Source organism: Gallus gallus, chromosome 3, assembly GCF_016699485.2.
Source record: "Gallus gallus isolate bGalGal1 chromosome 3, bGalGal1.mat.broiler.GRCg7b, whole genome shotgun sequence".
Classification (NCBI taxonomy): domain Eukaryota; kingdom Metazoa; phylum Chordata; class Aves; order Galliformes; family Phasianidae; genus Gallus; species Gallus gallus.
Genome location: NC_052534.1, coordinates 102,672,883 through 102,696,839, shown reverse-complemented (window position 1 = coordinate 102,696,839; position 23,957 = coordinate 102,672,883).

Sequence of the window (23,957 nt, the reverse complement as noted above, 5' to 3'; positions counted from 1 at the left end):
ATACTTGACTGCCTCTCTCTTATTAATCAGAAAACTTCTTGGCTAAAGCACAGCCTCAAATATATGTTTTTAAGGTGTCTTATTCTTATCGATTCTTTTGTGATTTGGAGTCCTTGAGTCCATTAACATAAGAGCCAGCACTGCACTCTAGTATACCTAGCTCTGTGCTTCATCATCTCTTTTGAATCTCATTCAAAATGTGAGACTGACATGGACTAAGATCCATGTGGTTAGTATTGTATTTATCTTCCATTAAAAACTGGATTTCATGGTTAATGTCTGCCTTGAACATACTAAATCAATTGTAATATCATTATTTCCAGCGTCTGCCAGGGAGAAAAAAAGTAGAATAGTGAAAATCAATAAACACAACAAAAAGAAGAAAAAGAAAATACATAATTAAGATATTAAAAAGCTTCAGGTATCTGGTAAAGGCTTATTAATCTCTCTGATTTCAGAACAGCTAGTAAGAATCCTGGCTGGAGAAAGTAAGCAAAATCTGAGAGCAATTAAGAGTAACATGGTTCCATGAGCAAAATTTGCACTGCCACTACTTATTTGGGGTGTTTGTCTGATTAGACTGCGTCCATCCTGAGTAGTCCAACTCCATTTGAGATTTTTTCCCCCAGTTAACTGGGAAAGAGTCTAACGGTGAGAACTGAAATAATAAGTGATGGTTATGAAAACCGCATCAGGATAGGCTTGGGATTAAAAATTAAGATAGAGTGAAAAGTAAAACAAGACTTAAACCCGAAATATGCTCTCACTACAGCAGATTTAATTGTCATTCAGTATTTTAATCTATTTTTATTATCTGAAGTCAGTAATTTCTATACAATTTTTTTTTGTTTCTTGAATTTCAAAACATTTTTTCTTTGGCTTGATTCCATTCTGCCATGCTTCATTCACAAATTCAGATCATGAAAACTGTGTCAATAGCTTACCTCAGATTTAGTCTGAGCATAGGAAGCCATAGGCTGCAACTCATTTATTAAAAATAAAATAAAAATAAAATACACAGGTATGCAGATAACTCCAAAAGTAATACCTCATATTTATTTCTACAGAAAATACAACAGTTACAAAGAGTACAATAACACTATTTGTTAGAGCAAATTCTCAGCTACAAAATTATAGCTTTAGCAACATAGTCATCTGTATGGGAACTGTTGAATCACAACCTGAACCTCTGGTTGACCACCCTAAGCGAGCACTGAGTCAGTTGCAGGGGCACAGGTGAACACAATTTCACCTGAGTGACCGGAAGGGGTGGAGCCAGGCTCCTAGACCCCATTTAAGGGCTGACTCCCAAGGAGGGAGGTTCTCTATCTGGAGGTCACTCCTCTTGGAGCCCTTCTGCGAGCCCAGGACATGGGTAATCTCTTTATTTCATTTTTCCTTTGTGACGTGGTAATCTCTCTGGTCCAATACCTGTTTGCCATACAGTCATCACCACTAGTTATGCATTTTCATCTATGATGAACAAAAGTCTCTATGCTATGCTTGTACCAGTATGTGCACCAGCAGAACTGAACCGTTTCACGGCTGCTATTATGGCGTTGTTGCTGAAATGCACCACCCATCTCTGTTAATGAGCTGTCTTATAAAATTACTAAACACTCGTGTGGTATTCTGCTGACCAGTCATTTCTCCTGGTTACTGCCACTTCCACTGTTCTGTTTCTACTTGTGTGGATATGGAAAAAGACATAAGGTGCCCTTTTAGCTCTGAATTGTTCATCCACTTGAAACCATTACAACAAATAAACATAGAACTAATCAGGAGAACAGGGTAAAACGCTATTTAATATGATAGATTGTTAATCTACTAAGTGTCTTTCTTCAAAATGGTTTTCTACTTTGTTACTTGAAGGCTTTTTTAGTTTTCTAGGGGTATATATATATATATATATATATCAAAATTTTCAAATGTTCTTGTAAATACAATCATTTCTCCTTCTGGGTAGTTTTATGTTATAGTCTCTGCAAAAGGTACTTTCACCTTGAAGTGAACTTTTGATCCCCTTCAGAATAGTTCTCTGTTTTACAGGGATGAGCAGGACAAGTGAGACACAACAAATCATGAGAGTGGCTTTTTATAAATTGGTAACTGTGTAAATGTCAATCTGTAAATGTTTGTTTTTATAGCAGAAACAGTCTCACTTGATTTCGCCCCATCAAATGCAAGTACTTGAAAATTCCACAGGGAAAGCAGAGAGATTGCTTATAGTTCATTTCTTCCTTTAACTGTGCCTTAGATATTCAAGCTTTGCAGTGTCTTTCTTCCTGCATATTTTGTAAAGATAGATTTCCCGAGGGATATACCAATAGTAATTGCTGGTACATCCACACTATAAATTGAAAATGCACATTATTGATTTTGTTAGAATCTTTGATAATAATTCAAAATATTAATAAATAATCTCAATCTTTTTCTAAAATTAGTATTAGAATCTAACAGAGGAGGACACATCAAACATGTTAGAGTACTAGTCCTGTGGTTGTATCTTGGGAATGAAAGTGAGTGAAAGCAATTATTGTCTCTTCCATAGACTAGCTGTGTGATACTAGTCAAAAATATTTCTCTGCTTCATTTCCCTATCCATTGAAATATATGTAGACTAACAGAAAGATGTATTGTTTGCGCTAGATAAACCTTCACTTCCTATGACTATGTTAGTTTGTGCCAGAGAAAAATACTGTTCCACTTTTCACTATGTGTATTTTCCTGAAAGTGGAAGTATTTGATGCAACAACACTCAGTAAAGTATGAATAAGAGATAGGCAGCCAAACTTCAAATCATTCAAAATACAACTTCTTGTATTTTGACCTCAAACAAAGTCAGTTTATTAGATTTCATGGTGTAAAACTAACGTGTACAAATGTTATAGGGGAATGAAGTGTTCAGTATCTTCTGATCATCCAGAATGAATATGTGACTCAAGGTATACTAGATACTGCTCTGCCGCTGAAATTTTTCTGCTGTCTCTTGGAAACACTTCTCTCTTCAGTCAAAAAAGTCTGATTCATTTGTCTGGCCTCTACTGTTTTTTCTTATTGCACTACCTGCAATCTTTCATGTTCTATAGAAATAACTTTTCTATCTACTGGAGGAAAACGAATAAATTGTGATATCATGGATATCCAAAGGGGAAATAACACGTAAACAGAAGAAAAGAAATACTTGTACATACATGTAGTTCTTTAGTCTTTTAAATAGAGATACTTTTGATGGGAAATGGAGGGTCAATGTATCTTCCCAGACCAGTTGGCTGAGGTAAAAAGTGGAGAAGCTCCCCAGCATGAAAGAATTTTCTACAAGAATAAAAAAGAAGCAGTAGCATGAAACAAACCCTAAAGTAAAACCACTAATTCCTTGTTTAGCCTAATTCTGTAAAGCAATTGGAAAATTTGAGAGAAAAAGGCATTTATAAGATTTCAAAATAGATTTTTATTTATTTATTTATTTATTTTGTAGAAGAACATCCCTTCTGTCCTTTGAGAAGTTGATAATGTGGAGATCAAAAGGTTTTGACTAGAATTATTATAGCTAAGGCAATCAGGATCCAGCAGTATTGTTATGATGGTCTAAGATAACTCACGACACATAATGAATTCTATCGTTAACAGAGCAGCTTCCTCTTTTAAGTAGTTACTACTGTCTTGGTTGTCATAAAACAATCAAATAGATCATAGGATCATAGAACAGTTTGGGTTGAAAGGGATCTTAAAGACCATCCAGTTCTAACCCCCTGTCATAGGCAGTAACACCTTCCACTAGAGCAGTTGAAAGTGTTTCCAAGATTTCCACATGATTTCCACATGACATTCATAGTATATAGAGAGGAGATTTGAGGATTTTGTACTAGTCATTAGTCAGAATGTAGCTGAATTTTGTGAAAGACAGTAGAATTTATCCAGAGACTGACTCCTTGATGTTTGCTCAATCCTCTTAATGGCCACCTCAGAAGGATATTGTCTGTTCTACCCTTCCATCTGATGCACATCATAGCCAGCTATTCCCTCTGATAAAGCTTGTGAAAAAGTTTGTCCACAGTAAAAAATATTGGTTGCCAAGAAGCTACACAGGTCATTTGCACTGGAAGACAGGGTTACTTGCCTTTGTGCTAAATCTGCAGCTTCCCATTATGCTACTTCATGCATTGAAAAGAGAAGAAGCAAAAAGAGATCGTATCAGTGCTTGAGCTATTTCTATAGGGAACCACCTTTAGCGGTTTATTTACCATCCTCAGAACACAAGGTGAGAATGTGCAGGAAGTTCTGTTCAAGATCAACTATATAGCAATAGAAAGATGGTAGTTTTATTCACACAATAAATATATGCATATATTTATGTATTGGGTCAGGCCATAGTTTTACCTAGCCCTGAATCTCATATCTAATAGCTTCAAACAACACATTTCTATGACAATAATTTGACACTCAGGGACTTGCTGACTAGCATCATCTGCTATAAACCACCATTGAATCCCGTGTTTGCAAAAAGTTGGTATTATTAATTTAACTGCAAAAATGTTGATGGAAAATGTATTCTTTGTGATAGCTTCTTACTGGAGAATAAATGCCTCATTAATCTTAGACATCTCATGCTAAGAATATTATTGAAGTTAGACAGAATGATGAGTAACATTGTAGGGAGCACAGATTGCTACATGCAGGAATGCTTTTGCCCATTAGTCTTCTTCCATACTGTACAAGTCACTTCTTTTGTTTCTCAGGCTGCAGGCAGGACCATGCTGATCTTACCCCTGCTCCACAGCTTCTGATTTAATTAAAACAAGACAGATGGAGTGCAGTGTGTTAGTCTGTGTTCACCTGAGTTTCCTTTGTCATCTCAGAAAAGTGAAGGAAGAAAGAGAGAGTGTCTGGAAACCAACATTAAACATTACGGTCAAAAGTAAGTCTAAATACACTATTTTGGAGGTATTCACCAATAGCCTCAGTCTACTTGTTATCCAAGTTTCATTTTTTAATTTAATGAAATCACGACAAAGCTGAGCACGTATAAGATGAATGTTGCAAGTTTACGCTGTTTTGCTGAAAAGAGAATTTAATCTGTAACAGAAGAAAATAATAACAGAATATCCTGTTGTGCCAAGATGTTTAGAACTGTGTGAATGCTGTAAGGGTAACTGATATTTTGGCATTAATAATAAGAAGCAGGGAGTCTCAGTAGCAAGTTCTCAATGGGTGAGCTAAGGAAAGCTGCTGTGATTGACCCTTTCTTATATTGCCTGTTGAATGTTTTCTGAATTTTGAAGCCTTTTCTAAAACAAGGATTTATGGTTTTGATCAGTGTTTTTACTGGAAGCAAAGAGCAGCAATCTTTCACAGTAAAGTTTACAATCTCGCTGTTCCGATGATGCATGCCTGGCAGTGTAACTATGAACAGCAGTTTCTTCCCAGCTCAGTAAAAACTGTTTCTTTAAACTTCATTTTCAAAAAAGTGACTTCAATCACGTGGTTGTATGGCTTGGGGAGTTATTGTTACATCACAATTTCAAAATGTATCTACTAATAAATAACCTTCTCACTACACTTTGGAGGTCCATTAAGCTTCTTGCGCCTATTTTCCTGTCATGTAAATGCAATATATGATGGCTGAAGCCATTTAGAAGTACACAGGGTTTTAAAGCAGATTAACAAGAGCTCTCATGCTTGAGTCCATCATCCTTTACTGTTGGAACTTGGATCCAGCCTTGCCAATTCACACTGAGAGTCTCCATCTTGTGAAAATCATCATCTAAAGTACTTGCAAATGCAGTCTGCACCTGTGCTTAAGTTAAGCATTAGATACGAATTTAAAAGCTGGACTGCTTGGAATATAAAATGCTAAATGTGCACAAAGTGATTAAGGAAGAAGCATTCAAAGGTGGAAAGTATTTGCTCTTAGGTAACATTTCAGTACCTACCCATAACTCCGAGGAGGAAGGGTGAGGTCAACTTGATGAAAGATAAATATTCCAATTTCTTGCAAAGGCCCACTAACCACAAAGCACATCCATTCCTTATGAATATTGAAACAAGAAGTATTTGTAAAGTAACAAGCATTTCAGAAGGATTTTTCCCAGCCATATCTATTTCAGCTAATTCAGCTAAAATCTTCTTCAGCAGCCAATAGAGATGCTAATCTTTTACTTGACTGGAAATATCTTTCTGAGATTTATATAGAGTTGCTAATGAGAACTAGAATAGCAGAAACAAGCAGGAGAATGAGAGTAGAAAAGAATAAATTTCAGTTTTGTAGTTAGAGGAGAATTAGCTTAGGCTAATTCAGTATCAGACTTTCACACAGTCCTCCATCAGAAGCTTTTTAAACTAGTGGACCAGACTCCTTTGTTACTGTGAGGTGTAGTGAAATCTTATTTTGTTTCAATCCATTTTCATCACTGGAACAAATTAAACCCCAGACTGGTAAAAAGTTACAGACTTTCATCAGTAAACATGCTAGGCTTGCATTCAATTTGGTTGCCAGCTAGCTGGTTTATTTGAGCCTTCTAACAACCTTGTAAAGACATATAAAAATAAAAATAAAAATAAAAAAAAGAATGATCTCCAGCATCATTAATTGAAAAAAAGCAATAGTATAAGAAAAGAGGAAACTAAGGGAAATATATGCATCTCTCCTAATTAATCACAAGCTTTTTTCAGGCCACACGGTATTTATTGTACACTTTTATTTTCACCCTGAGAGGAAGACTTTTGAATACAAAAGCAACAAAATACAGATTATGATAGTGTATGATCTCACTTTATGCCACACTTCATGTTCTCTAGAAAATTTTTTGGAAAGTTATTCTGATTTCCTAATTTTGTGTGCTTTAGTTACATTCCTGATGGGATGACATTTTAAATTGAAGCCTTAAAGTTAGATGCTCCTTCAAAGTCAATACACTGAAATTAATATGTACAGCTGAATGTAATTTCCATTTATCTGTTTCTAAAATTTAGGGCTATCCTGGAGGATAATACTCCATAGAGAACTAATGTCCTTTAAACATGAATATGAACTATCCCCACAAAGTTAAAAATATGTATTTCCAGGGTGATACTTCAGGACAGACTCATTTGTAGAACAATAGTCTATATTAATTGGTGAAAACATGTTTTCATTTAACACCTTGGGTCAGCAGACATTGATATACACATAATACTTACTGAAGCTATTAACTCAGAGAGCACTTCATCTTCCCCTGCCCTACTACTGGCATCATTTTCTTTAGTGTTTCACATACAGACCAAAGTTAATCACGTTTATTGTCAAATCGTTGAGAACCTTGCCATGGTTTCATTTTTATCCTGTACAAATTATGAGACTTCAATGATGAGATATGGAAATCATATGGCATCTATTCAAATAGCAAGCTGATAAAATAGAATATGTCTTATCAGGTAGATGTTAAAACACTCCAGCAATTCACAGCTTGACTGCTCTGCTGTTCACCTCTGGCAACAACAAAAGGACCAAAACAAGAAACAGTAAGCAAAGAAAACAGAAAAAGCCTAATTATTGTTTTCAGCAATACAATTAGCCTCTTTAATTGCCTATCCTCGGTGATTTAAGCAAACTCTATGAATCTTCAGGGAGATAAACATAAGCTATTTCTGTAACAGCTAAGTGAATCTGAGAGAAGGAAGTTAAGTACAAACATTCAATGAGTATTTTTCCCAAAATACAAACAAAGTAGACACCAATCACTTTCTTCAAATAAACAAGAAGTAAAATCATGTTCATTGTTTTTGGTATTTAAAGAGAACTTTATAGTGAAATCTTTGTATTAAATTAAGACTGTGTCTTGACTTAATCCTTTCGTTTCGTTTCATCCTCCAAATTTTTGACATACACAAGTCTTTCGGAATAAAGATGAAGATGACTCAATGGTAGAAGCTTCCTGGTGTCTTGTCTACCACTTCTTGAGGTTCAAAGTGAAGGTTTGTCAGTCCAAGATGGTGTCACGTAGCTTGCTACTCTGGACTTCAGGAGAGCTGACTTTGAACTCTACAGGGAGCTGCTTGGCAGGATGACATGGGAGAAAGCCCTGGCAGGAGGAAGGGTCCAAGAAAGCTGGTCAGTACTCAAGGACCTTTTCCTCCAAACCCAGAAGCAGTGCATCCTGAGAAAGAAGAAGGTGAGAAAGAATGCCATGTTGGAAAGCAATTCTTTACTGTGAGGGTGGTGAGACACCGGAATGGGTTGCCCAGGCATGGGCATGGGAATGGGTTGTCAATGCCCCCTCCCTGGAGGCATTCAAGGCAAGGTTGGATGGGGCTTTGAGCAACCTTGTCTATAGCGTTCTGTCCCTGCCTATAGCTGGGGGGTTGTTAAAATTTTCCTTCCAACTCAAACCATTCTATTATTCTGTGATTCTGTGGTTCCTGGACTTGTAACACATCCATAAGCTATTCACGTTTTCTGATCTTTCTTTGGTATGTGTACCCTTCCATACTTCCCCAGTGTGTTCTCTTGTTTAAAATCTTTCAGCCAGCTCTTATACAACAGACATATTCTGCTATTGTTACTTCCTGTATGCAATACTTCCTGTATGTTTTTGCTGTTTCCCTCACTCCTTCATTTTCAGGCAGAAGAATAACTTGCATCTGTGTCCTTTTTTTATGTTCCAAGTCTAACGAGACTTTCTCTCCCTTCCTTCCCTTCCTTCTCTTCCTTTCCTTCCTTTCCTTCCTTCCCTTCCTTCCCTTCCTTCCCTTCCTTCCCTCACCCTCTTTCTTAAAGTTTAGGTCCCTACTTTGTTAGCTTTTCATGAATCTTATATGTACTGGATACAATTTCTTCCCTATCCCAAATCATTTCATCATTCTTTGACAGACAGTTCAATTAACCTACAGGCAACTGGATCTTGCACTTTATCATAAAATAACACATCATGTGTTAGGTTTTGGGTTGGGATGTTCATCAAACTTCCTGTAAAATAATATTTTTTCCCCCCATCATTTCAGGTATCACATAAATTAATAGAATGTAAGGCCAGAAAGAATTATTGTGATCACTTTATGCAACCTCTCACATAAAACAGGCCAGTGAACATCACCTAGAGTTCTATTTATCTATAAGTTTAAGTATTACTCAATCCAACTGTCTCTGAAATAAACAAGTCAAATTTCTCCTTCGATCTCTGCTTTTTCAAAATATTTTAGAATCTTCTTGGATTTCATATATTATTTGGGAATTATTTTATATTTTTATCCTATCCAAGGTAACTGTATTCCTTTCCTATTCAGTAGCTATGAATAAGAAATATATATATGAGAACTGGAAAGATGTGACTCCTTTTTGATCATGTTTTCATATTATGTCTTTTATTATATTTTATTTTAACAGCAATATTTATTTTCTTACACAATGAAAAGCAAGGTTTCTCTGCAATTTCTGGTATCAGCATGAAATCATGACCAAACCTGCAAGGCTCACAAAACTTCATATTTCTGTTATACTCATGATGAAATCTGAAGACATGAATAGGTTTAAGGGTAGAAAAGATTCTAATAATGGATTCCTATGGTAATGAAGGTGTTAAAGCTAAAAGGATTTTAAAATATGCGTACTCTGACAGGAATGGGGAACATGCTGAATCACTTACAATGATGAATATTTAAAAACAGGGCACAGATGTCTAATTTAAATACAGAATTTTTCTTGGCATCTTACTAGTTGTTACTACATTTTTTTAACATGTATTTTATTCACACATTCAAATGTACTTGCACTGATTTGCTTTGTCAACTGTAGGAGGCTGACTGATAATCCACACTTTGAAAGCTGCCAATGCCTCTCAAACAAATGTGAAATTTAAGTTTGCAATGTGGACTTCAAAATTGTTGAAAACTTTTAGTTGCTTTGTCATTAAGTTTGGTGGGTGAAAGTGCTTTTCTGATGGATGAGAAAGAAGAGTTAGAGGGTGAAATCCTGGCGCCTTTGATATCATGACAGACCTCCCATTGACTGTAATGGGGCCAGAAGTTCACCTGCTGTTATCTGCTTAGCTATCTGTCTGTACATTTTTAATGTACTCAGCAAAGTGGAATCTGAACTCTAGTTTAAAGCTAGGATATGGAAATACCTCTTCTTCCTAAGTGGCTCAATTGATTCTGCAGCTTGCAAGATATGAGAAGCTGCTAATCCTTTTTAAAGCAGCTTCAGATAACACAATACAAAGAATGTTGCTCAAGTAACCTGTTTATAGTGTGCTTAACGTTACTTTATAGTTTGAGTTTAAATTCTGCTTACATCTCTTTAAAAATATATTTTTTGAGAGGAATGAATTTTTGATAAAGCTTTCTTGTGCAAGATTTTCATTGTAGTTAATGTATTTCACGAGAAAAGATGAAAATGACCTTCAGCTGTGTTTTGTTATTTTTTTCCTGCTCTTTTTTGACAAAACATTTCTAATGGAACAACTTATACTTCAGTTAGTTAAACAGCTTTTAGAATAACTCTAAAGAAAAAAAAAACCTATCAAAAACAACAACAAAAACACAATCTGGTTTAGTTATCTAAATATTTATTAAAAAAAAAGTAAGCATATTCTTTCCTAACATACCATACTCAGGCTGGTGAAGTTTTCTTTAAAGAGACTATCAATTTTTTTTTTTTTTTCATCATCATCATCCAAATATTAAATACAGTCTTTGGTAGGTCTATTGTGGTAATTCTTATGAAGTCTCTTTTTATCCTTAGTGTATGCAGCTATTATTATATCCATTTCTCTAGCAGATTGAACTAAATTGTATTCAACTCATCCACACAATATGGGAATCATTATGGGAAATTCAGTACCTTGGATAATGCAACAAGTAAAAATAGATGACTATCATATTGGGTTTTTTTAGTACTAAAATCTGTGAATCATCCTTTATTCTAAGCTTTTTGACTAATGACTTATGACTTATTTTGTCCAAAGTGTACATGAGCCTTCATTGAACGACATATATATATGAGTATTAGTAAAATATCTCTGTGAATGGTCTCAGAGGGACTTGGGAAAGAAGATGCTGAAATTGTATGGGAGGGTTTAACATCAAGTATGTTCCTGATATGTTAGTGATGGCCTAGAAGAATGTCATGGTTGCACTAAGACTCCTCTGTGAAGGTTAACTCAAAGAGGGCTTTAAGAGGTTTTTTTTCTATTGGATAATACAGGCTACAGGTGAAGGCATTTCCTTCTCTTACCCATATTTCACCATCTTCATGAACTGTAGTGCATTCTCAAAAATGAAATGACCCTGATCTTGCTTGAGCACTTGATGCACAGAAGTAGTATTTGTCTTGTTCTGACAACTGGTTTCTTTCCATTACTCCCACATTTCTAAAATTTTGAAGATGATATGAGGAAGAAACTTCTGCAGATGGTTCCAACTCCCGTGATTGTTATTTGCATAGTTCAGTTTGTGAGTTTATAGCCATGATCTTAAAGTGCATGTATTTAGGACTGCAAAGCTGGGCCTTATTCATTCAACTGATAACATACTCCTTTAAATACCTATCAAGTGATATTAATTAGTCCAAGTAATAAATGTAATGTGTACTTGAAGCTATATGCTCATTAATTAAATATCAACATAAAATTGACAATTAACTATTAATTTTGATGCCATTATGAGCCTTGCAGTTGATATTGCAAACAAAATGCTAAGACATATTTTCCAATGGGGAAATTGGAAGTTCTATTTATGAACTTAGTCTGAATTTGTTTGAAATTTGTGCTTGGAACTGCTTTTCAAAAACATCAATTATAAAATGAATAAATTAAAGGCATTTTTATTGAAAATATTATAGCATTAATATTGTGTAATGCTTATTATTTGTAAGCTAATAGGATGCAGAGAAAGGGAAATAGAAAGAAAGCGTACTTATGATTTTATGAGTAGTAAAAGCATCAAAGTAATAAAACTATGCCTATGGGTAGGAGTTTCCAGGACTGAGGCTAAAGCCTGTGTTATATAAGGTAATTACAACCTACTGATAAGGTGACTAATCATCACTTCAACTTCTCGTGGAAATATCAGTGGTTTAAATATCTTGCAATGCATAAATAAAATGGCAAGCTTGCCTTGCCAGCAATGTTTTGTATTGATTTCAGAACTTGCTTTCATGGGGTCTTGTTATAATACTTAAGGATATTTACATAGGGAAAGAAGGTTTTTCTTTACTACAGATTTTTCTGGAATACTACAAATCAACAGGAATAAAATCCATTAGCAGAACTCATTATTTTTTAAATTTTAATTTATTTACACTGAGAATACGTCCTCCTCAGATGGTTAGCTGCACTATTAGTAATAATAATTCTTTGCTTTCCTTTTATTAAGACAATTAATTCAATTTTGTATGGGGATGAACACTATCATATGGACTGAAAAATAAATGAAGGATGTGGTAATGAAATGTAGTACTGGGGGCTATAGCTGGGATCAATTCAGCTGTAGTTTGTATTGAATGTGGTATAAAGTGTGTATTATTCTTCTGTGTTACTAAGTAACACTGATGTTTTCCAGTAAAAAGTGAACACAACACTCAGAAAATATAGGTGAATTTGATTGCCAAATTTGTAAAGTATAATATATAATTAATGTTAACATATGCCTTTAATCCTTTCTGTATTTCTCCACAGGAGGAAAAAAAAAAAAAAAAAAAGAGAAGAGAGAGAAGGAAATATTTCAATATAACTGAAGAAAATGTTCCTCCATTTCTTGTTGTGAGGTTTTGAACTGCTATAGGTCCATGATGATCAGTAAAGACAGTCACAGGGCACCTAAAAACAACCATGGTAAACCCTAGCTATGCTATAAAAGATCAATAATCTGCAGTTGAGAAATTGCTAAGTGTTTTTAAATATAAATTGCACAATACTTGCTGAAAAATAATTTGGCAATATACATCTGCTGTGATTTACTTTTAATTGATTTCTCTGAGATATTGCGAGCTTTTCTCTGGGTTGACAATAGCACAGGCTGTCTGACTCATAATATGAACGTAGGAAACGAAGCTTTCTGTCACACAATCATCTGTCTGTAAGGTTATTCTGTACAGATTTCTTCATGAATTATATATAGGTTAAAAGAGTTTGCCATGAATAGCGGGTTCACAGAAAGGACAGGATGAACATTTGAACTCGTTGGTAAGAGGGGGAAGCCATTTTTCCCTTTCTCCTCTCAACTTGCAGTCACCCATCTAATGCAGCCAGCTACAAATGTAACATTAGTCAACATTAAAATTCAATAAGCCTCCTTCTTAGTTTCCTCAACAGGCCTCAAGTATTGTGCAGAGAGGAATTACGAGGCTACCTCTGCAGCTCTTCCCAAGCACTATGAGGAAGGGGATACCACCATGCCTTTTCTTGACCTATGTAAGTCAGATAAATATGAAAACTTAGAATTGTTTAACTCTGTAAGAAATATTTATTCTTACAGGACTTTCCCTCCCTCCCTCTTCTATATTCATTTATTTGTTTTGAGTTCAGTTTAAAAAAAACTGAAAAGGAACTAAGAATGTTGGAAAGAGGAAAAACAAAATCAAATTTCCCCCTTGCTATGGGCGTCCAAAGACAGGAATGGCTAACAGTAGTGTGAAATTATAATTAATTAATTATTCCATTATTGGATAAGCTGTTTGTGTGGGAGTGAGAAAGGGAGTTAATTTTGGTATTATTTCTAGTGCCATCAGACACTAGGAAGAGCACCGCTAGAGTTCATTGAGTCATGTGCACATAAAAGAAAATTTGATGTGTGAATCTTTTAGAAAACTGCTTCTATGAGGACAATATGTATGCATATTTATTAAAATGTGCATGCATTACGTAAACAGAATTTGAGAAACAGAAAATTTTGTAACATTTCAGACAATTAAGGGAAAATTACTACACACAAATAGCTGAACATGATGCTGCACTGCACAGTTCTCAGACAAATAATGAGAAGTTTAATACTGGACGATGCATATATATGGGGAAGATGAGTAAAAATTGAAGTTTTCTAAAGAGGATTCAGATATGAACCAATAAAAAACTCCCAATTACACCACTGTTTTAACAATTTAAGGTTGGTAGCAAAGAAACATCAAACCAAGTTAAGGTGCTTATAATGAGATAGTATTTGTTAATTCTTCTGGCTTAAGCTCTCTGAAGAATAGGAAGTGGATAAAGATTGTTTTCAGGGATGATTAATTAATCTGTCTGAATAGAAAAGACACATTTTCTTACAGTATTTTGATACTAATGCATGTAAATTATCTGAAATGAACTGTGAAAAGACGAGGAGTGATTACATTCTTTTGCTGTAGCTTCATAAATATTGCCTTGGAGGACTTTGTCTCTGTTCTATTTCCTCAAATCGTGTTTTTTTTTTTTTTTTTTTTCCTCAGTCTACATTGCTGAACTTACTTTGCTAGCTCCAGATACCTTAAATTCACTGCTTACTGTGAATCATTTGCAATACTTTTACATGCCATGATCTCTCAGTCATGGCGATTTTAAATAGCTAGCTGCTTGTCTCAGGCTTTAGGAAACAGAGAAAAATTGTTTTGTTTCAGCATACGATTACGAATTGACTCTGTAAGCACTTTTTTGTGTGTACATAACTGCTCAACTGAGTAGCAGACTTCAGTGGAGTTGTCCTTATGACTTATTGCATTGGTGAGATTCAGTTTTGTCTTTGTCTATCCACACAAAATGTTTATTTGTCAAAAAAAGAAAAAAAGAAAAGAAATCAAACAACAAAAAAGACAATAGCAAAAGCTACTTACATATGCATTTTTCAGAATGTGATGGAGTCAGGTTTGGTTTAAGAATATATGAAAAATACTATAAACATTGTCATCTCAGTAAGACTGTTCGTTGGAACGCTTGAAGCATTTCTGCATTCTTTTTGAAAGTCCTCAGACACGTTATAAATGCCAAGATGAAAGTTTTGAGACAATTTTGCTGACTTTTAAAGTTGTGATGAAACTTTCAGTGAAAACAAAGTATTTTGATAAATTTTGAGCAACTTTACACATCATTTCTTAAAGCACCTGAAAAGAATATAGAGGTGTCCAAGTATTGTTCTTGTTTCCTCCTATTATTATATTCATTTACTTATTTGTTCTATCCTGGGTAGAATAAGCACTTTATTTTTCTGATAGTGTGTTTGGTTTTGTAATGCAATTGTGAGATATTAATTTTATATTAGTATAATGCTGAATATTAAAACTATAGCATGCAGCAATAGAATTAAAGTTAAATATTTCTATACTTAGAAGTATATTTGCTCAATAGAATGATTATAAATCTTATTAAATACAATAAGTGAAAGTATTTAATTAGAATTTTTGTGGAATATAAGACACATGGAGATCATTTGTATGTATATTTCATTCCTTTAATCTAATTCTTTCTGTTCGAAGCTATTGCTGCCCCACTTGTGTAAATCTCCACTTAATTTAATACAGTTGTAATTTAGATTTTATTTTTTACAGTCATTTAATGTGCAAACTATGATGAAAATAACAACATTTATTGATCTATTACTATATAAAGCTTCTAGCAAAGTCTTGATTTTTTTTTTTTTTTTTAATGGGGCTCTTTTTTTTTTTTTCTTGGAGAATTATCTTGTCACATTCTATCTGGCACTAGTTAAAACCACACAGGACTCCAGGAGCTGCAAGGAAAATACAGCTCTATTTTCTTTTCTTTTCTTTTCTTTTCTTTTCTTTTTTTTTTTTTTTTTTTGCCTGTCTTTCTCCCTTTCTTTCTGTGAATGTTACCTACATGGAGATTTATTTTACATTAATTTGGGACCATTTATCAAGCAAGAGAAAAGATTTTCATATGCATTAAAATTTTAAAAGCTTTGTAGTAAGCCAGTAGGTTTATACTCTTATGTTTAAATGACAGCATATAATTCACGGGAAAATAGCATGATGTGTCAAGCTACTCTAGGCAAAAGGGTTTTGCATGAAACTGTTCTTATTTTTCTCAGCAAGAAACATGTTGGACCCCTGATACTCCTTAATTATATCCCCTGTAATCTACAAGAGTAGTTGTTGTTCCTGTTTTTTTGTTGTTGTTGTTTTTGTTTCCTTAAATAGAGTTTACTTGCCAGGTAGGTTTATAAATATCCCCAGTGTCTCACTCCTCTATGAAACACACATAGATCTTTAGGCAAGATGCTTAACATTACTGTGCTTCTTTGCTATTACTCTGGTGCATGCTAGCTGTAGAAAAAAGAAATGATATAAAGAGCTCAGTTATCTACCTAGACCAAAATCCCTCTCCCTCACTGATTTCTCAACAGCTTTATGAGGGTTAGCAGCAGCCAGACAACTTCAACTGACATAGAGTGTATAGGACAATGAACATATTAACAGCATACATTTCAGGAAGAAAACCCTGATGGCTTGTTACTACTTTAGAGAAACAATGCCAGTAAAAATTGAATATGCTTAACAAAGGCCAAACAAATAGTTCAAATCTCAAGGAGAAAAATCCCCTAAGGCTTGTGGCTTTGGTTTGCATGGAACAGCTCTCTATTTCTACCTATTAAAATGAGGTCATACACACTGAGGACATACCAGTGACTGTGGCTTAGCTTCTCTTCCAAAGCAAGAGGGCGACAATATCTCCCAGAAAGGTTTATGTGGCCCTAATGAGTACCAAGTGGAAAATGTAAAAAGGATACTTTTTTAGCAGTAAGGTAGATGGCATCCTGGCTTTATCAGAAACAATGAAGTCAGCAGGAGCAGAGAGATGATTGTCCCTGGTGAGGCCGAGTGATGTGTTCAGTTTTGAGTTCCTCAGTAAAAGACATTGAGGTCCTGGAGCATGTCCAGAGAAGATCAACGAAGCTGAGAAGTTCTGGAGCACAATTATTATGGAGAGCAGCTGAGGGAAAAGAGATTGTTCAGTCTGGATGAGAGGAGGATCAGTGGAGACCTCACAACTCTCTACAACTCCCTGAAAAGACGTTGTGATGAGGTGAGGGTCAGCCTCTGCTCCCAGGTAACAGAAACAGGATGAGAGGCGATGGCCTTAAGCTGTACCAAGGAAGGTTCATTTTGGATCTTGTAGAACATTTCTTCTCAAAGAGCGATGGGATACTGGAACAGGCAGCCCAGGGAGACCATGGAGTCACGGTCCCTGGAGATGTTCAAGAAAAGGTAAATGTGGTACGTGGTTTAGTGGGCATGATGGCAGTGAGTTACCTTATTGGCCTTTTCCAACCTTATTGGTTCTATGATTCAGTGATTCAGATTAGGTAGACACAAGACTTGGTGCATTTTTAGGAGGAATTCATCTCACCTAATTTCCAGCACAGAGAAGATAAGTGTCTGCTTGAGCTAATCATATAATTCCTTTTTTAAGGGACTGTTAATGCTGTCTCCTTGAGAGGATAAGTAACTACCTACTTTTGTACCCTGTGTTATCTTGGGAATAGTTTCTTAATGGCTCATGAAAGGAACACAAACAGTAAGGCAATTCAGAGAGTTTTATTCTGAAAAGTCAGAGAATTTGCTCTTCTTTCAGCTTTATTTAGGTTGGATTTGTTCAGATTTTTTTTTTCCCAACAATCTTTTTTCTTTCCCTTCTTTTGGTAGAATTTTATTGATTGTAAGCAAGAAACTAGGCACATCCTTTAGAAATTTGCTGATGTGATAGGTATCTGTTGTGATGGGTACAATTGTTTTATTTTATAATCAAAATATTAATTACGTTGTAAATGATAATAATAATAAAAAAACACATTGCATTTCAGAGAAGGAAAACAGATGTTTCTGTAAGATAGTGATTTTTTAAAAAATATCTGGATAACAGTTTTCATGCCTACTAGCATGATGTAGAAAGACAGAGGAGATTGACTGTGACTTAAAAGGCTCATTGGAAAAGGCTATGAGGATAGAAGGCAAATCCAGAAATTCGGGGGAAAAGAAAGGGTTAAGAGGTGTATCTTAGCACTTCAGAGAATCTTGAGAATAAAAGAAGTTGGAGGGAACTAAGATAGAGGATTAGGAAAAGCTAAGCTTGACCAAGGAAAACTGGTGTCAGAAAGGAGTGATATGTTTCATTGCCTTGTAATTCTTTTGACTGCTGCAGCCAGAGCAGGACATAGGATTGTATATATAGTGTTTAGATTACCAGTAAATGCCTGACAGAGTGCCACATAAACAGCTTACAGCTATGGTGCTGAGCTATGAGTGTAGGCGTGGTTCATCAGACTCTGAAACTAGTTAAAAATGAGGAACGAACAAACAAAATAAAAGCTATGACTAAGGAAAACCAACTTAAAACATCAGGAATAAAGAAATTAAGCATTCCGGATTCTGTTTTTCCTTCATGTGAGTGACACAGGGATAATGCTTGGTGGAATCTGTACTTTTAAGTCAGCAAGTATGTTTAACCTTGAAAAGAGGAGCAGTGGGGCACAGGACCACCCGGTCCAAAGACAACTGACTTTGAAATTCACTGCCGATGAATAAAGAATCATATGTCTCAGTGCAAAGAATACAAAAGAGGCATATTTGCAGTGCTGTAGCAAAAGCTATACTTTAAGATTAAGGTCTCTAGCAGAGGCTGGATCTTTTGCGATGCAGCCATGTAGCTGAGCATTTCACAGTGGCTTTGATTTCCATACTTATGATCCCAGCATAAGGCTGATAGGTAGTAGAGATAATTCTCAGAAGGAACTTCCACCTTCTCCTGTCTCAAAACTCTTTTTGACACTGTTCCCATAATAAATGAGTTTTATTATGTGTATTTTTCTTCATCTGTAGCCTGAACAAGGTTTCTGAAGATTTAACCTGAAGGACAAATTGTGAAATATATTAAAGAACTAGTTATTCATTTGATGAAGCAAGTTTAATAAAAAGTAAAATTTACTCATCAGCATTTGAATTTGATTGCCTATAGTTAAAACAGTCTGATATTACTAAACGTTTTGCACAGATTTTGTCTTTCTGTCATTTCAGTCCATACAAGTTGCTGCAGTTTATATGATTGCTTCAAAATACAGTCATAAGAGCACAAAACCGCACATGAATAATAAGAATAATAAAATCTTTAAAAAGCACTTAATTTAGTCAAGAGCATGTCTGCACAGTTTTTGATAAATGTTTCTAGTTCCACTTTTTCCCTCCAAAAGCAACTGGGCACTCAGGACTGGCTTTTTACAGCCACGCTTATATCTCAGTAATGTCAATTCAATTGCAATATTGTTTTCTAACAAAAAGCTTATTACGAATTTGGTTTTCCCTTCCCTTCTTCTCTTTTCCTTTCTTTTCTTCTCTTTTCCTTTCTATCTTTTCTAGCTTTTCTTTTGCTTTACTACATGGAAGATCACAATCCTGGATTTGCAGTAAGTAAATATGGTCATTCAAGAATATACAAAAATAACATCACTATACAGCAGAAAACAGCTCTCTGGAAATACACAGCTCCTGAATTTTACCCTTTCTGATTAACTATGCTATATGTTTTTCTCACTTATTTTAAAGTCTCTTAATTTAAAGAAACACAATAGTCCTAAAATTTATAAAGATTTATTTTTTTTTTTTAAATACAAGCATTTTCCTCAACTTGAGTGCTGTAATGGAAAGACAGCAATAAAACCATCTAATGAGAAAAATCCCACCATTATGCTCAATAAGTGTTTGCAGCAATGTAAAACAACCTCTCTTCAAACTGGGTGAATGCCAGCTCCTATAAGCTATTAACTGTGCAGCTTTAACAAAACAATATTAAACATGACAAGAACTCATCTGAGAGCTCTAGCAAAAGAGAAGGGCCTGTCTGACTTGTCCTCCCGCTGAACTTATAGCTCCTAAGCAAACAGAAAATGTCGTTAACTTGCAGCTACAAGGGTGCCAATTTATTGTCAGAGGAAATACTTTGAGACTGCTGTCACTCTCTCAGAGTATTAAAAAAATTCATAATCCCAAGTTAAGTTCTAACATGTATATTGATGCCTGCTTCCTGTAAGAAGATGGCAAATTAAGTTTTCTCTGTACTGGAAATCGAGAAGGAACCCTTCATTTTAGTCTTATCTCCTTGAGTTCAATGATCCCTGACTTCTGTGGAGGAGGCCTTAATGTTGCTTAAGCATCTGATTTAAAAATAGCTTCCATGTTTTTATTACAAACATTTGTGATGAACAAGTCATTATTTATATATTGAGTTTTCAGCTGTCAACGCACCTTACTGTTTCCCTGAATAAAAATTTAAGGAAATTTTCAGCACTTAGCAAGGAATTAATTGCATGACGAACAATATGATGGCAACAGTAAAACTCGAATGTGAGGTTTGAAAATCTTTGCAGATCCCCTTTTCTGTTGCCTTAAATTCTTCAGAGGAGTTTGGCTGAAGGCTCTTGGTGCCTTAATTGTTCAGATAAACACAATATTCTTTTCCTGAACAAGGCATGGATTAGGTGTAGAAATCCACTGGCCTGAAATCTGCTGTAGGATACTGAAATCAAAGGATTCTGAACAACCTGGTCCACCCCTTAAATGTGACATATGGTACAGTGCAGTAGAGTATTTGCAGCAAGAAGCTTTGTGCGTCAGCAGCACCATTTAAAATTGATCTGCACTGCTTTGCCTTTCCCCATCAGGACTTGGTGGTAAACTGATACTGGGTTCACATGCATTCCCGCCCTGAGCCCATGATGAGTTCCTCATCTTGCCAACCAGTACTGCTCTGCAGTCCAAATAGGATTTCCATGTTTGCCTTCTTGCTATTTAAAACCTTCAGCTCATCTACATGCCAGCCAAGCTGCCCACAGAATTGTTTATAAAGAAAGTAAACAAAAACAAAAGATGCTTAGGCTGTTTGATTCTGGAATAAAAATATAGCAATTTTGGAAGATGAAAGTAAAAATCCAAGCATTTATTTTAATGAACTTGTCCATTAGTGAGCATCCTGATTAGCAAAAAATAACCCTGTTTATGTGGATATCAAGTCCTCTAAATGCATGTTTTGGCTTACTGGGCACTTGGCACACTGCACTTTAAGTATGTTGTTTTGGACCAGTGACAATTCTTCCCACAGCCCAAAAGAAAGATGCACTTAGAGGAAACGTTGGCGAAGGACCAGCTCCTACAAAGAAATGGTAATTTCTTGTCAAAGACACAACACAGCCCTATTCTCATTTCCCGGTAAATGAAAGTGTTCTTGCTGTGACCTGTGAACATATTATGCAGTCTTCTTCAGTTCTATTGGATGCAAGACCAACCCTCACTTGATAAAAATTCTGGATTATGGCAGCATGAGGGAAACATGGAAGTGATTCACACATTCCTATTGCTCCCATATGTGTACAGATGCTAGTAAGAGTGGGTAGTCTGGGATTTATTTTACTGTAATGATTATTTTCCCCTTTTTATTTTACAAACTGTTTTCTTTTTCTTGCCTTTCATTTATTAATGTAATTTCTGAGCTTTCCCATTATATCTTGCAATCAATTTTGCCTGTAGACAAGAACAAAGTAAGAACGGAAGCAGAAAAAAAGAACGGTAGATACTTCATTGTGTTGTATGGTCTATGTACACAGATACTGTTTACAAACCTCTCTCAGGAGATCTGTTCCCTAGAGGTAGAGGAAGAATGCTTTCCATTTTAATTTGTGAAAGTAAATCAAAGGTTGTTTTATGTATTTGTGACTCACCTAAGTAGAAATACCCTTTTTTTGCTGCATCGAAGGTTTGTAAAGGAATTCTTCCAGGCTTTGCATGTGACAATCTTCCTTCCTTTGGTTAATTCCCAGTTCACAGAATCACAGAACCACAGAACCACAGAACTGTAGGTGTTGGAAGGGACCTCTAGGATAATTGAATACAATGTCCCTGCTAAAGCAGATTCCCTACAGTAGGTCACGCTGGCAGATGTCCAGATGGGTCAGTTGCTCTGAATCAGAGTAACTACTTTGATTTTGGTGCAGATCCACCATCTTCTCTGAGTGAAGGATATGTCCTGTCGGTTTCAGAACATCTTTCTGTAATTTAAATAGTATTTGTACTACAGTTTTTCAGATTAATCTTTCATACTCAAAATCAGTGTAATTTGCATACGTAATATTCTTTCATTAAATATATGTGGTGTCATGATTAATAAATGGTACCTTCTTTTTAGACTTTTTAGAGTGTGCCAAATGAAGTAAAAAGGTGAAAATTAAACATCAGACTGACTGTCGTGCAGCACAATCCTGCTGACTGAGTATATTCTTTTTAGTATATTGGATCCATAAATACCAACAATAAGGCTTTTATCTGGAGTGATATACAGAAGCCTACTGAGTATGGCAAAGAACCACGTATGAACATAAAAATTCCACTCAAAACAGTGCTTCTTGTAGCCTAAATTCCTATATTATCTCAGTTGTATGGAATTAAGAATTATTGTGATAAGAAGTCCCAAAATAAATACATGGTTTTTCAAATAGCCTTAGGATTTCCAGAGCAGTGGGAGAAAAGGTCTGTGGGTGAAGATCCATACTGGGGCATTTATGAAGGGTTTTGTTTTTTTTTTTTTCAGTGTGGTGTAAAGATTTATTTATCAAGAATATTAAATAGTATTTTTCAGATGAGGTATTTAAAAGTCCTGTTTCAAAGTTCAACATAATAGCATGTGGAAAGGCTGAAAAAACTTTCATTTGTGCTGTGCTTTAACAAGTTAATTATTGAAAGTAAAATGGTTTTCTGTCCAAATGAGAATGTGTGTGTGCATACAATATTTCACAAAGAAGAGAAACTAAAGCATTAGCATGTTGCAAAATGAAAGAGTGATTTTTGTAAAATAAAAAATGAGAGTGGTCTCTCTCGTCTCTAAATATCTCTTTCCTAGTTTTACAGCAGTTTGCTTTTTGTTTGCAGGTGATTGTTTGTTTGTTTGTTTTGCATGTATACGTTGTTTTGTTGTTGTTGTTGTTGTGTTAGTTGGTATTGAATTTATTTTGTTTTATTTATTTGGGGATTTTTTGTTTGTTTGTCTATTTATTGGCAGGCTCACAAAGAAGCTGAAAATCAAACTTGAAAATCAAACTTGAAAATCTTCCTTTTCACAAGGAAGAAAAGATATTATGGAGACATTGGAAAGCAATTTCTAATAAAACCTCTTTTAAACTCTCAATTTCCTATGCACTGAAAGACTGATATAATGGGAATGTTATTTGATGGGCGTACTTGGATCAGGATCCAAACTAGTAACTATTTCTTAGTTGCTTTTGAAATGCCGTCATATTTGTTCAACTAATCAGAAAAGCTGGATATGTTCTATGCCTTGAACCTCAAACTACACTGACTTGCAGAGATATCAACTTAGTGCATCTCCAGAAGCAGGTGTAAATCTCCATATGGTATTGTTGATCAGAGCTTTGTCTTTGATGGGAAACTTTGTGGTTCTTCTGAATCTACATAAGAATTTCAAAGAGCAGAAATGCACCAGTAATAATATGTTTCAAAATCAAGAAGTGTTTCTAAAACCCACAAAATTTACTAAAAAGGAAAATTCTACATGCATAATAGGGAAAGACGTGATCTGACAGATAACCTTTGTTCAATTTTCTGCTTTTCCAAGCATGACTTGGGGAAATCTAGCATACTTTCAATGACATGAGTAAAATTTTAGGAAAGTACTAAGGACTTCCTTAATCAAGACATCTGCAATTATCTCAGTTCCACTTCACTGGAGTAGCAGGAGTAGCAGGAAAGCAGCGTAAAAGCTCAGTTTAACACTTCCAATCACACCATTCAGCTGAATTTAGAGATACTATTATTTTTTATTGTGCGGTTTAAGGAAGTAAACTTATTTAAACTTAAACTAAATTGACAGACTAGAACTTTGCTTATTCCTCAGAGAGCATGAACAGTGGTTAGGCGTAGTGAGTCCAAGGAATAGTCTTAATCTGTATCTAATCTGAAAATTTAACCAGGTTTGAAAGTTATTCTGAGTGTCAGA